This window comes from Lolium rigidum, chromosome 3, assembly GCF_022539505.1.
Source record: "Lolium rigidum isolate FL_2022 chromosome 3, APGP_CSIRO_Lrig_0.1, whole genome shotgun sequence".
NCBI classification, from domain to species: Eukaryota; Viridiplantae; Streptophyta; class Magnoliopsida; order Poales; family Poaceae; genus Lolium; species Lolium rigidum.
In genome coordinates, this window is record NC_061510.1 from 114,804,578 (window position 1) to 114,818,332 (window position 13,755).

The 13,755-nt window shown below is 43.0% G+C and overlaps 1 long non-coding RNA gene across 1 annotated transcript; it reads right to left on the bottom strand.

Moving 5' to 3' along the window:
• Positions 1-6,016: 6,016 nt before the first annotated feature.
• LOC124698044 lies at positions 6,017-6,863 on the bottom strand. Its single transcript, XR_007000866.1, has 3 exons — positions 6,760-6,863; positions 6,557-6,668; positions 6,017-6,066 (listed from the first exon to the last, which is right to left on the bottom strand). It is a non-coding gene; the product is annotated as an uncharacterized LOC124698044 (long non-coding RNA).
• Between the last annotated feature and the right edge of the window lie 6,892 nt (positions 6,864-13,755).

Genomic DNA, 13,755 nt, shown 5'->3' on the forward strand with positions numbered 1-13,755 from the left:
GGTATATCTTTTCAACTACAAGACTTGAATCCATTTCAAGGACATTCCTACTAGTTCTTTAATAAACTTTGACTATTCCAATCGTGTATCTCCAAACTCATTTCCATTAAACCCTAGAGAAAGGAGAGAACCATTCATATGCTTATATTATTCATTGGGTAGAACCTAGTTTAATATTCAAACCCTATCTATGTGAGGTAAACCATGAATACTAATTAATGCTATAAGGGTGCAAGTCATGTACTAAACCCTAATTGACTTAGCTAACATTTGATGGTAAGTAAGAACCTATTCTTCTAGTAATTCCTTAGGAGGCCAATGTCGTGATCATTACAATTTGGGTAATGATCATAAACCCTAGAGAAAACCCTACCTATCCAAAGAGCTCAAGCTACATGTGTATACTCAGGTATATGGACCAATACTTGATCTTGGAGAAGAAAATCATGATTCACTAATGAATTATTATGAGGCCAATACTTTGATCATTACAAATTGGGTGATGATCATAAACCCTAAGAATTTAGATGAGTGTGATGAGAGGAATAACAAAGAGAGAATAATGAGGAATAAGTTAATCATGTCCAATACATGACCATGCTTTGTAGATTTAGATAATAAGATAATCTTGTGAGATATAATCAGAGATCATCCACCACATAAAATGATAGATCCCTAACAACTAAACCAGGCCAATCCTCATGCCTTGTGTAGAAGAGTATTGATATTGTACTCAACCCTTGTTTATCCAAACATTTGGGATAACCCTAGCATTACCTTGATACAAGAATTCTAACTAAGTGAGGAGGAGTAACCCTAGCCAATTAAACATAACCCTAGCTTATGCTCACATCCTAATTCCAGTTGTGTATCACATTGGTGATCACTACTAAAACCCTAGGCCATATTTGAATACCAATCCAAGTATCACTTTGGATTATAAGTAGAACCCTGCCATGCCTCATGCCTGATTTACATTTCAACTAGTGAAGCATTACCAAAACCCTAAACCTTTTCACATAGGATTCAATCCACATAAAATATTATGTCCTAACTTGTGTATCATGGATCACAAGTATAAACCAAGCCATATGTTGTCAACACCCGGATTTTTAAGTCCAGATGCCTATTATGCCGTACCTCGCAATCCCAGGAATATTGTTTTTGCGAGACATAATAGATTGATATCACAACACATCATTCATTACATACCATAATCGTCTTACAAATAGAGGATCACATGATCCAGTCTTAATACAACATAGTGGATCTAAGGATCCAATTACAAAACACATAGCGGAAGCGAAGTAGAGGTTGCGGTCCATCTGTTCCATAGGCAACTGTTGACGTCAGGAGTAGTCCTAGTTATCGTAGACGTCTTGCTGTCCATCATCCTGGTACTGGTTCTCCTCTTCATAGTCTGGCCATTTGAATAGCCAGGGACAAAGCCATGAGTACTTTAAAGTACTCGCAAACTAATACTAGTGTAAGCACTATCAACTATGGTAAGGGGGTGCTAAGCTCTAGGTTCATTTGCATAAAGCTAGTTTTATTTCATAAGCACTTTTGTAATAAAAGACTCTTCATTTGCCTAACTTACTCAAGTGGGAGCATTAGTGTCATTCCCACAACTCTGTTGTGATTCATGTCAAATTCACCTTTCAAGTTCAAGTCACAAGTCACCCTTCACATGTCATATTTTTGAAAATGGTCTGATGACGGAACAGTATGGCCTTTCCAACCGTCCATAACCGTGAATATGGCTATTCGAATAGGTTTACACTCTGCAGAGGTTGTACACTTGTGCCACAACATTTGATTACATCCGTCAGGGATAACCCTGAATAATCATACTCAGTATGCGGATCATCAACCATAACCTTTCACTTACATATCCTAGTATAGGCACCTCTCCCCATGAGCTTGGCCTCCGAGTGAAGACAAACCGTCAGCCTGGGAACTGCACAGGGCTTGGGCCGGACATTCACCTCATTTCACGTCATTTCACTTTCAACGGAGGCAGCCTCGGCATAACCCCTATGACGCTTGTTTAGAGGGAAACCATACTAAAATACATAAACTTCCAGTTAAGCCCTACCCATAATCAGGTATTGTGGGGGTACTTGTAAAATTGGAACGGTATCGCATCCGAACCCAACCATCAGTTTTTGTAAAGTTCACCATGTCATTCACAAGTCATATTCACCTTCAAAATCTTTCAATAGAATGAATCAACATTCCAAGGTTTTTCAAAGTCATTTATTCCACATGTTCCCATCTAGAGTAGTCACTTTTAGTTTTAGCACTAGCAACTAGTCATGAGGGGTGCTAACTAGTTTATATCTTTCTAGGCTAAGTGTGATGCTCTTGTACTACTCCATAGCTAGACCATGTGAATCATGAATCAAAAATAATATTTGATAAATAAAAGTCAAAAACTTGTAAGGTAAAAACTTGGGATAGGATCATTAAGCATAAAGTAATATGTAATGGGGCCTTGCTCTTGTACAGCATTGCCTTAGGGTAGCTTGCAAGAATATTAGCTTGCCTTCAGTGGTGTATTGATCAAAGTGGTCTTCTTCTTCCTGGAAGTAGACCTCCTCCTCCTGGTACTCCTCGGTACTAGCGTCTAAAAACGGATACGAGGTAACAATCACCAAACAAAGCTTAAGAGCTAGACTAAGCACACAATTGGTTCACACAAGCTATTCTAGCATCACAATAATATTAACATGTTGGTTGACTTTGTTTTCTTTTTAAGAAAAATAATGTCCTCTCATTACAAATATTGATTAGGGTTTCTATTTAGTTCTTTGGAGAAATATTTTCCTTTCATTGAATCTTATTAAGATTTAATCTCCTCAAATAAATAAGGTATGAACCCATGTTGACCAAGGTCAACAATTCATCATTATCATTTGGGAAAATGATTTAAATGAGGTATCACACCTCATACAATTTAACACTATTATACTTATAATTTAATATCACCAAATAATTCAATATGAGGTAATATAGACCAAGGTCACTAACTCATGTTGGATTACTTGAGACCATGATTTAAATGAGAGAAATACCTCTCATATGATTTAATAAATAGTTTTGAACAATTTAAATGGACTAGAAATGGCCACATAGCCATTATTTATTCTAGACCATGATCATATGAAGCAACCATGTCATATTTTTACATGTTCGTATAGACAATATGAAATGTGATTTTTGAGAGTTGGAATCAACTCAAAAGCATTTATGGTTGATTTTTAGTAAATGTTTGAATTTTGAAAAGGCCCTGCCTTGTTATTTTTACTACCTTAATTCTGCAATGAATCTAGGATTGAGGCCAGTGTAGTTGTTTAGATAATTTCATAAGCTTTCCATATATATAAAATTCATCAAATTTGGCTTAGTAGATTTGAAGTTGTTAAATTTTGAAATTGGCACTAGTAAGCAATTTGAATTAAATCAAACTATTCGAATTTGAATTATTGGGCTAGCGCGGGAAAGAGAATGGGCCAGAAAGGGAGAAAAAGAACTGGGCCGGCCCAGCTAGCGCGTCTCGCACGCAGCGGGCCGTCTGACGCTAGGTCCCACGCGTTAGTGGGTCATAACGCCCGAACCGGTCAGGTCAAACGCGGGCCGCACGATTAGAACTAGATCCGACGGTGCTCGAGCGTCGTCGTCTCCGGCGAGAGGTAACCCTGGCACGGCGGAGGTAGGGGGTTGGCGAGCTCACCGGCGGTCGGCGAGGCTGGGCGTTGACGCAGGGCGGCGTTGTTGACGACGACGATGCGAATGGTGGTCGTGGGAGGGGCTGAGGTGGCCGGGATCTTCTCCTTCGTCGAGCTTCTGCGGCGGCGGTCTCCGGTTAAATTGCGGCGGCGGAGTGGATAATGTGGGGCGAAGAGGGGTCGAGGAAGCTCAGAGAGGAGAGGGGAGTGGAGTGGTGTGCTCAGATAGCTCGGGGAGGCCCTCCTTTTATAGTTTCGAGAGGTGGCCGAGGCGCATGGAGGCGGTCGATCATGGCGTCATTGCTACAGGGGCGCGGCGAGCTGGGCGATGACGCAGCGAGGTTGGCGAGGTCCTGGCGAGCATGACGCGCGTGATTGCACAGAAAATGGTGCACTGACGCGGGCAGGAACGTGACGTGGGCTCGTTGTACCGTGGCGGAAGTCGTCGACGGTGACGACGGCGACCGTCCTCCCCGGTGCGATTGGGCGTGTCTGGGAGGGAGCTGGTATACGGGCGCGTGCGTGTGCAAGAGGAGGGAGCACGGCGAGGTTAGCCGCGATGGGACGAGTGTGACGCCCCGGAACCGGTACCATGAGGATTCCAGCGATCCCGCCAAAATCCGCACGATATCGATTCAGAGACGCCCTCCGACACGACGTGCGCGACGAATCACACACGTGATGCCAGAGGAATTAACACGAGCGGTAACATTACAACAGGATTACAATAGAGCCCACAAGATACATATATTACAACAACGACTCCAACGAGTCAAGATACAAATGGATACATACAAAGATCCAAATCATACAGAAGATCGAATACGTCCGAGTACGGACAAGATACAAATTGGACTAAGAGTCCTGAAGATAACCGATGGCGTCCATAACCCCGCCTGGGCCAAGCCGGAAGGGTAACCTTGCTAACGTCGTCATCTCGTACTCGTCAAAGTCGGGCCATCGGTTGCCGACAAAAGGGAGGAAGCAAAAGAGAAAGGGAAAAGGCGAGAGTAAGTACCAAGGAACGAACTCCGGCACGTACTTAGCGAGGCTCGGAAATGGCTATGCTCGCCGAGCGAGTATAGATATATATCGCACGGGGCTATATGGTGGGTTTAGCGGCAACAAAACTATAACCAATAGAGACACACTACAACATCCGTCTACTCGGAGAAGATAAGAGAGCGCATAAGGTAACGAGATAAATACTACACAAACATAACCTGACCAAATACACATATCCCCTTCAACAATTGCGAAGAGGCAATGTAAAAGGCACTCAACGGTGGACAAGTTTTATTATGTATCGGTTGTAGTAATGCTATATTACTACGCAAGTTATTAGCGAGATTATTAGCAACAAGATAACGGTGTAAGTTGTTCTATGATCAAACTATACAATTCCAAGTCGTCCATAACCGCGGACACGGCTTATCGATAAGATGTACACCCTGCAGGGGTTGCCCAAATGTAACCATACGCATGCTCGACCCACTTACGACAGGTGGGTGTCTCACAACAAGACCGTTCCCGGTTCAACAAGAAAGTCTAGGGGGGCCACCCGACTAAGCTACCCGTAACGAAGTCCGGCCGTACTCGAAGCGGACTCGGGGTTTGCGTTAACGGCTAGGCGTGCAAACCACATGCTTCGCTAAACGTTCCGCGGGGTACGAGTACGAAATAAACACCCGAAGGCAACAGGAAGTAAACACCCGAAGGCAACGATGAAGTAAAGCATGGCATACATGGCATAGGCAAATAAAACCAAGGTTGTGGCCCCTTTTCAACCGACTTGAGAAAAGGTAATGGGTGAGGGGGGTCCCAATAATCGTCCCCACGCATGGGTAGAGCGCTCAATCTCGGAACAGATAACAAGAACTCGGGTCCTAGGGGACATTAGCGAGTCAAAGTTCCGATGCTTTCGCAAAGGGGCTCACAGATGCCTCTGCTTACAATTTTAGTTGTTAACAAATAAGTAAAGCATGTGTATTTCCAACAGCTGATATAGCATGTGATAACTTCCCAACAACCCAACATATCCCGATAACAGATCGAGATAAACAACAGAGCCTAAACACGCCTACGACTCGCAAGGCTCAAACATCAAGCAACGGCTATGGTTAAGAAATGATACATATAGGATTATTATGGTAAACAAGTGGAATAGGACACGTGACTCGATAAAGAAGCGCAACATAAGGATAGCAATGCGAGGGAGAGTGTATAATAGGTGAAGAGAGAGGGCTCGCCTGTGAAAAGCTGCAGAAGCACTTGTCGGAGAACTCGTCGTATCTCACATCAACACTTCGTGATCCTATCCGGGAGGAAGCAAATGCTGGAACACACAACGTATGCAATCTTACTTCTATGGATAAAGAAGATCGAGCATGATCAAGATGATATGCATGACATGGCAACGATGATGCGATGCAACTTACCCGTACTAATCGGAGTCGAAACCCCGGACAAACAAATTAGGTTGGAGTTGCATTTTCTACCGGAAAATTTAAGTGTTGATTAGCATGGCAAACATGGCAGGGGTGAGCTACATCAAAGTTAAATGGAACCGGGACAACATTTATATAATATCCCACATATTCCATATGTTCCATATTAGGTGATAATGCAAACTAGCACGAAATTATAAGATGCATGATGCAACAGCAAGCATGGATGGCATATTCATGTTCCTCTCATTTTTCTGATAAAATTTCATATAAAATACTTTGCATTTCGAGTTACAGATTTAAAGATATGAATTTCACAAGTTTTAGATCATTTGCAACAATTTTCAGAAAAACAGAGAAAGGGAAAACGTTTTATACCAGAGAGGGCTAGCCACAGAGGCTGACTGGCGGGCCAGGGAGGAGCTGACTTGGCGCTGACGAGGCAGTGAAGCTGAGGTGGCTCCGGTACAGGCTGATGGCCGGGGCCCACCTGTCAGGTCAGAAAAGAAATAAAAAACGTGGGGATTTGGCGTCCCTGGGATTCGAACACAGGATCTGCTGATCCAGACAAAGGAACAAACCAGCAGGCTAGTGTGTGGATGATGAACATGTTGAGACGCGCCCCCCTTTTATTCCTGACCACAGCGGAGCTCAGGGCCATGGCGGAGCTTGCAGACGAGTTCCGATCTCGAGCTTCTGGGCGAACCGAGAGGAAGCAGATGATGTCGGGGGTGCGCCTCGGCCTGGGCGACCAGGATCTGGTGGCGGGGGAAGCTGGGAGCCACCGGAGTTAGGCCGGCGACGTGGGCCTGCGGAGGAAGGCGGAGGTCACCATGGGTAGAGAGACTGAGGAGGAGATAGAGAACGAGAAGAAGACCGGGAGGAAGAGATAGTCACCAGGAACGTGAAGAAGGGCTCAGAACGGTCGGGGACGGACAGAGGTGGCCGGAATCGACGCCGGAGTGCGGCCGGTCGGAGAAGGAAACGGCGAGCTTGACGTTGTTGGGGCGGAAACAACTCGATTCCCTTGGGGAGGATGGAGAGGACGACGATGCGCATCTTCCGGTAGTCTCAGATCGGCGAGGGACAGTCCGGAGCGGCGGCGCCATGGTTAAGAGGATGGTGGCAGTGGGGTTTTCCTTCTCTTCGTTTGCTCACAGAGAATAGAGAAAAAGTGGAGGGAGGTAGGTGGCGGCGGCGTGGAGGGGGAGATAGGCTAGGGTTTGGCAAGGGATTAAAAGGGGGAGGGGAGCAGGGTCGCTGTGCGGTGCTTGGAGGCAGGGAGGAGTGGAGGACCACAGCTCACGCACTTCTCGTGCACGAAGAAGACGACAACATGAGAGGCTCCTCTCACTCACGAAGGGGGGTACGGGCCAGGTGGAGGAGAAAAGAAAAGTGGGCCGGAGGAGCTGGAGAGGTGGGCTGCTGGGAGGAGCAGATGGGCCACGGGGAGAGAGGCCAGAGAGAGAGAGCTCAGGGATTAGAGCTTTATTATTATTGGAAAAGATAAGAGGGAGAGGGATTTTTAAAATAAACATATGAGGGAGAAAACAACAAGCTAGGGTTTATAAAATATAATTTTATTTGTAAAAACATGGATGATATGATGCATGATGTCATGATGATGCACAAAAGAAAAAGAACAAACAAAATCTAATAGGGGTACTACCCGGGGCCGTTACAACGAGGCAGTGCTCTGGCGTGCTCTGCGTTGCCACCATGCGCGCGCTGGCGTCACTGTGGGATTTGGGCACGTCCTGGCCTGGCTGCTGCCTTGCTCTCCTTGGCCAGGGGCAGTGTCCAACGTGTTCAGGGGAGAGAGGGGGAGCTCGAGGACATGCTGACGCACGCCGGAAGTGAAGGGAAAGAAAAATGGCATGATGATGATCATGGCATGCACGGCATGATCATGTATGTGAATATTTTGTGCATTTCAGTGTGTCTCCAGACCTGGCATCGTGCAATGAGTGAGAGAGAGTACTAAGGATGACATAGGGGTGATGGTTTAGGCAAGGGCATGATGGATAATGGCATGTAGAGAGTTGGTAGAATGGTGCCTGCCATGTGTTCGACACAATGGCCGCATGAAGCAAACTTTCAAATTTTGAAATGAATTTTGGTGGAGTTGATTCATATGTTAATTGGCACACAATGGTGGTGGTGGTGTGCAAAATTGAGTTGGTTTGTGAAATTTCAAAAGTGGCACAATCTTAAATCTGATTTGAGGTCCCTACTTTGCTTGATCATAACTTTGAATCTAGCAAGAATTTGCAGGGGTGGTTTTGACCCAAGTTGTTCACCTTGATGAGGTCTTGGATGAGGTGCAAAGAGTTGGGAGGTTTTAGTTTAGAAACATCTTAATCCAGGGGCTCAAAGTGGGTAAGATGATATCAAGGTCACATATGATCATGATCATATGTGAGTTGGTTTTTTATTTCTCTTGCTTTGATTTGCATTTCTTTGATTCAAAAGTGATTCTTATTAGTTTAGGAACATTTCCAAACCATTGAAACAAACTAAAAAGGCCTAGGTTAAAGATTTACAAAAAATGGCCATAAGCCTCTCATGTGAATTCATGTTTTTATTTTATTTTCTTTGACCAAAGGTCATGGTTTTGGATTCCTTGAGTGTTAGGTTAAGTTTATTAATGGTTTCCAATCATTTTGGTAAGGTAAAGGTGGCGAAAGATAAGAATTGCATTTTTGGCTATATGCCCACATATGACCCTATGTATATTTTTATTTCCTTGTTGTTTCACCTTGATTTAGTTGATGATTACTAGGTTGGGTTGTTGAGGTTTTTCAAGTCACCTAAACAAGGTAGAATATGGCATAGTTGATTTGCAAAGATAGCTATTTTCTCTCATATGCTTTTTTATCTTATTTTGTTTTCTTTTTATTTGTTTCTCTTTGATGTTGAAAAAGGTAGGGTTTAGGGTTTAAGATCATTTCCAAAATACTTCAACAAACAATCATGGCAAGAATCATCATACACATGCATGAGCACTATGCTCCTAACTTAGTTTAATAAAGGTTTTTGTTGGTTCCAAAATTTGTAAATAGGGAAATTGAATGTTTCTTTGTTTTGGAAATTTGGGGTGTTACATATGTACCCAATGACTAAATGCCATTTGGTGTGTAGAGTGAAACCAATATCCAAATTTATTTGGTATTCCAAGTAAATTGTTTAGTTAACCCAAATAGGAAAATCTATCATAGCTTGAACCATCACCTTAGCAAGTGGATTAACCATGTTTGGCTTGGGAATTATTCTAAGTAGTTCAACCCAGAAGTTGCTAAGCAAGATTAATAAATATAGAGTTTATTCAACCATATTCTTAAACCCTTAGAAATAAATCTCCACATAAAATCATGATCCAATTCCATCCTTCTTAACATTTATTTTGAACTCTAACCATAAGTAAAATAGATATGAACAATCAATATTGTTAAGCACTAGCATAATATAATGTGTTCACCATGCATATGTATCAAATTTTCAAACCATTTAAAATATATATGGTGTCTAATTAAAAAGGCAAATTGAGATGAACCCTAAATTCATATCTATTTTTAAACTTTGGATTGTGCTCCACAAGAACAAAAATTTAATCAATTAATAGATGTTGGTTTAAAAAAAACAATGCAGTAAGCATTATTATCAAGTCATATAAATATTCAAATACTTTATAACCTGCAAAACAAAACAAAATTTAAATCAGATTCAAATAACAAATTGAAAATATAAATAAAAAAGAAGAAAAAGAGAAGAGAGAGGAGGACTTACCCTGGTGGACCGCAGCAGCCCAGAACCAGCCCAACATTGCCACCATGTTGACCAGCTCAACCCAGCCCAAGAACACCGTACCCTTTCGTTCCAAAATATCAGCGAGAGGGAGAAGTTCATCCTCATCCTCTTCATCTCACCCGCGCTCGACAGCACGACGCCTTCCTCGCTGCTGTCGACTTCTCCTCGATCGGCCTCGTGACGAGGCGCACCACCGAGCTCTATAAAAGCCCTGGACGAAACCCTAGCCGCTCGTTTCTTCTCTCTCCGCACCATTCCTTCCCCAATCTGAAACCCTAGGTCGTCGGCCAACTCGTCTCACCATCGATGGAGGCACTCCCGAGCCAAGCCGTGGACGCCATCGTCTTCCTCGCCCTCGACTTGCTCAGCTAGCGCCAAGAATGGGGTCGGAGCGTCCTGGAGCGTCGTGATGTCTACGGGAGCTTCTATTCTTGTAGACAGTGTTGGGCCTCCAAGAGCAGAGGTTTGTAGAACAGCAGCAAGTTTCCCTTAAGTGGATCACCCAAGGTTTATCGATCTCAGGGAGGAAGAGGTCAAAGATATCCCTCTCATGCAACCCCGCAACCACAAAGCAAGAAGTCTCTTGTGTCCCCAACACACCTAATAGGCGCACTAGTTCGGCGAAGAGATAGTGAAATACGGGTGGTATGAATAAGTAGTAGCAACGGCACCGGAAAAGTGCTTTGCCCGGGACGAGTAAACAAGCGGTAGTAACGCAGCGGTAGTAACGCAGCAGTAGTAACGCAATAGAAACGAGTAAACAAGCAGCGATAGCGATATTTAGGAACAAGGCCTAGGGATTAGACTTTCGCTAGTGGACACTCTCAACATTGATCACATAACAGAATAGATAAATGCATACTCTACACTCTTGTCGGATGATGAACACATTGCGTAGGATTACACGAACCCTCAATGCCGGAGTTAACAAGCTCCACAATAATGCTCATATTTTAGTAACCTTTAGTGTAAGATAGATCAAAAGACTAAACCAAGTACTAGCATAGCATGCACACTCGTCACCTTCATGCATATGTAGGAGGAATAGATCACATCAATATTATCATAGCAATAGTTAACTTCGCAATCTACAAGAGATCATGATCATAGCATAAACCAAGTACTAACACGGTGCACACACTGTCACCTTTGCACACGTGCAGGAGGAATAAAACTACTTTAATAACACATCACTAGAGTAACACATAGATAAATTGTGATACAAAACTCATATGAATCTCAATCATGTAAAGCAGCTCATGAGATTATTGTATTGAGGTACATAGGAGAGAGATGAACCAAATAGCTACCGGTACAGCCCCGAGCCTCGATGGAGAACTACTCCCTCCTCATGGGAGCAGCAGCGGTGATGAAGATGGCGGTGGAGATGGTAGCGGTGTCGATGGAGAAGCCTTCCGGGGCACTTCCCCGCTCCGGCAGGGTGCCGGAACGGAGACTCCTGTCCCCCAGATCTTGGCTTCGCGATGGCGGCGGCTCTGGAAGGTTTTCCGTATCGTGGTTTTTTCGCATCAGGGGTTTCGCGACGGAGGCTTTAAGTAGGCGGAAGGGCAGGTCAAGGGGCGTCACGAGGGGCCCACGCTATAGGTCGGCGCGGCCAGGGCTTGGGCCGCGCCGCCCTATAGCTTGGCCACCTCGTGGCCCCACTTCGTGTGTTCTTCGGTCTTCCGGAAGCTCCGTGGAAAAATAGGGCCCCGGGTTTTCGTTTCGTCCAATTCCGAGAATATTTCGTTACTAGGATTTCTGAAACCAAAAACAGCGAGAAAACGAGAACTGGCACTTCGGCATCTTGTTAATAGGTTAGTTCCAGAAAATTCACGAATATGACATAAAGTGTGCATAAAACATGTAGGTATCATCAATAATATGGCATAGAACATAAGAAATTATCGATACGTCGGAGACGTACCAAGCATCCCCAAGCTTAGTTCTGCTCGTCCCGAGCAGGTAAAACGATAAAAGATAATTTCTGAGGTGACATGCTACCAACATAATCTTAATCATACTATTGTAAAGCATATGAGATGAATGCAGCGATTCAAAACAATGTTAATGCAATGAGTAAACAATTGAATCATATAGCAAAGACTTTTCATGAATAGTACTTTCAAGACAAGCATCAATAAGTCTTGCATAAGAGTTACTCATAAAGCAATAAATTCTTAGTAGAGACATTGAAGCAACACTATGGAAGATTAAGTTTCAGCCGTTGCTTTCAACTTGTAACATGTATATCTCATGGATAGTTGTCAATGCAAAGCAATATAACAAATGCAATAAGCAAGTATGTAAGAATCAATGCAAAGTTCACACAAGTGTTTGCTTCTTGAGGTGGAGAGAAATAGGTGAACTGACTCGACATAAAAGTAAAAGAATGGTCCTTCAAAGAGGAAAGCATCGATTGCTATATTTGTGCTAGAGCTTTTATTTTGAAAACATGAAACAATTTTGTCAACGGTAGTAATAAAGCATATGAGTTATGTACATTATATCTTACAAGTTGCAAGTCTCATGCATAGTATACTAATAGTGCCCGCACCTTGTCCTAATTAACTTGGACTACCGGATCTTTGCAATGCACATGTTTTGACCAAGTGTCACAATGGGGTACCTCCATGCCGCCCTGTACAAAGGTCTAAGGAGAAAGCTCGCATTTTGGATTTCTCGCTTTTGATTATTCTCAACTTAGACATCCATACCGGGACAACATGGACAACAGATAATGGACTCTCTTTAATGCATAAGCATGTGGCAACAATTATTATTCTCATATGAGATTGAGGATATATGTCCAAACTGAAACTTCCACCATGAATCATGGCTTTAGTTAGCGGCCCAAAGTTCTTCTCTAACAACATGCATGCTCCAACCATGAAGGTGGTAGATCTCTCTTGCTTCGGACAAGACGGACATGCATAGCAACTCACATGATATCCAACAAAGAATAGTTGATGGCGTCCCCGTAAACATGGTTATCGCTCAACAAGCAACTTAATAAGAGATAAAATGCATAAGTACATATTCAATACCACAATAGTTTTTAAGCTATTTGTCCCATGAGCTATATATTGCAAAGGTGAATGATGGAGTTTTAAAGGTAGCACTCAAGCAATTTACTTTGGAATGGCGGATAAATACCATGTAGTAGGTAGGTATGGTGGACACAAATGGCATAGTGGTTGGCTCAAGTATTTTGGATGCATGAGAAGTATTCCCTCTCGATACAAGGTTTAGGCTAGCAAGGTTATTTGAAACAAACACAAGGATGAACGGTACAGCAAAACTCACATAAAAGACATATGGTAAACATTATAAGACTCTACACCGTCTTCCTTGTTGTTCAAAACTCAATACTAGAAATTATCTAGACTTTAGAGAGACCAATTGCGCAAACCAAATTTTAGCAAGCTCTATGTATTTCTTCATTAATAGGTGCAAAGTATATGATGCAAGAGCTTAAACATGAGCACAACAATTGCCAAGTATCACATTGTCCAAGACATTATAGCAATTTACTACATGTATCATTTTCCAATTCCAACCATATAACAAATTAACGAAGAAGAAACTTCGCCATGAATACTATGAGCTAAGAACACATGTGTTCATATGAACCAGCGGAGCATGTCTCTCTCCCACACAAGCATTTATTCAAACAAAAACAAAAACAAAAGCACACAGACGCTCCAAGTAAAGTACATAAGATGTGGCCGAATAAAAATATAGTTTCAAGAGAAGGAACCTGATAATTT